General features: G+C 43.4%; 1 protein-coding gene across 1 annotated transcript in view; it reads left to right on the top strand.

Moving 5' to 3' along the window:
• Nucleotides 1–807, top strand: part of LOC118747788 (terminal uridylyltransferase Tailor) — a 9141-nt gene that overhangs the window by 3126 nt on the left and 5208 nt on the right. The gene's annotated exons all lie outside the window — the stretch shown is intronic.

The raw sequence follows: 807 nt of genomic DNA on the forward strand, positions 1-807 counted from the left end.
GTGACGTAGACGTTGCTTTTTCTCTCTCTTTCTATCAACAGCAAACTGGATATGTTTCGACGCACTTCTACGCTACGCTTCGTACACGTTCGTGGGTAACCGCATTCGTGGTCGCGATCAAAATCGTGGCCATTCCATGAGCTCGAAAGCTTATTACTGGAGGACTTTGGCGTCATAAAAATTCACGCATTAAGTTAGATTAGGTTAAGGGGGTTGCCCCCAACCAGTGGCACACTTCGACCGATGTCATTGTTCTTTTGTGATACCACTACGAAAAGTAATTGCTAAGCTAGGGCTAAAAAAACGCCGTGTGCCAGCAGAACTTCTAAGTGTTTAAACCGTAGCCTCCCAAAATTAAGGCAGCTTAAAAGCAGCTGTCCTCTAAGCAGCATCGACAGTGACAATCTGGTGCGATATTTAGTCTCCCCGCGAAAATTCCCATTGTAAAATGTCTTGTCTGTACAACAACCAGAATTAAGAGTTGCGGCGATGGGAGCCTAAGAGGATCTCTTGACCGCCTGCCGCACCCCTTCGGCCAGATAGACCACGCAATTGCAAATGTCCTTGTTTTCACGCAGCGTTCGCTGAGCTGACACGAGGGCCAACTGCAAGCACAGTTAGGTTTTCCTGCAGGGTATGTGTATATCAATCTAGCATAGTAGTGAAAGACCTCAAAAAAAAGTTGCAGTAATTTTATCCGAAAAGTAAACGGTGGATCAAATTAAAGTTTGAATAGATTTTTTTAATTTAATTTTTGTTTACATTATTATTAAAGCTTATGTTTCCTTTGCGAGCTCTGTATACACG

Source organism: Rhagoletis pomonella, unplaced genomic scaffold (assembly GCF_013731165.1).
Source record: "Rhagoletis pomonella isolate Grant_MI unplaced genomic scaffold, Rhpom_1.0 Rhpom_scaffold_00012, whole genome shotgun sequence".
Taxonomy (NCBI): domain Eukaryota; kingdom Metazoa; phylum Arthropoda; class Insecta; order Diptera; family Tephritidae; genus Rhagoletis; species Rhagoletis pomonella.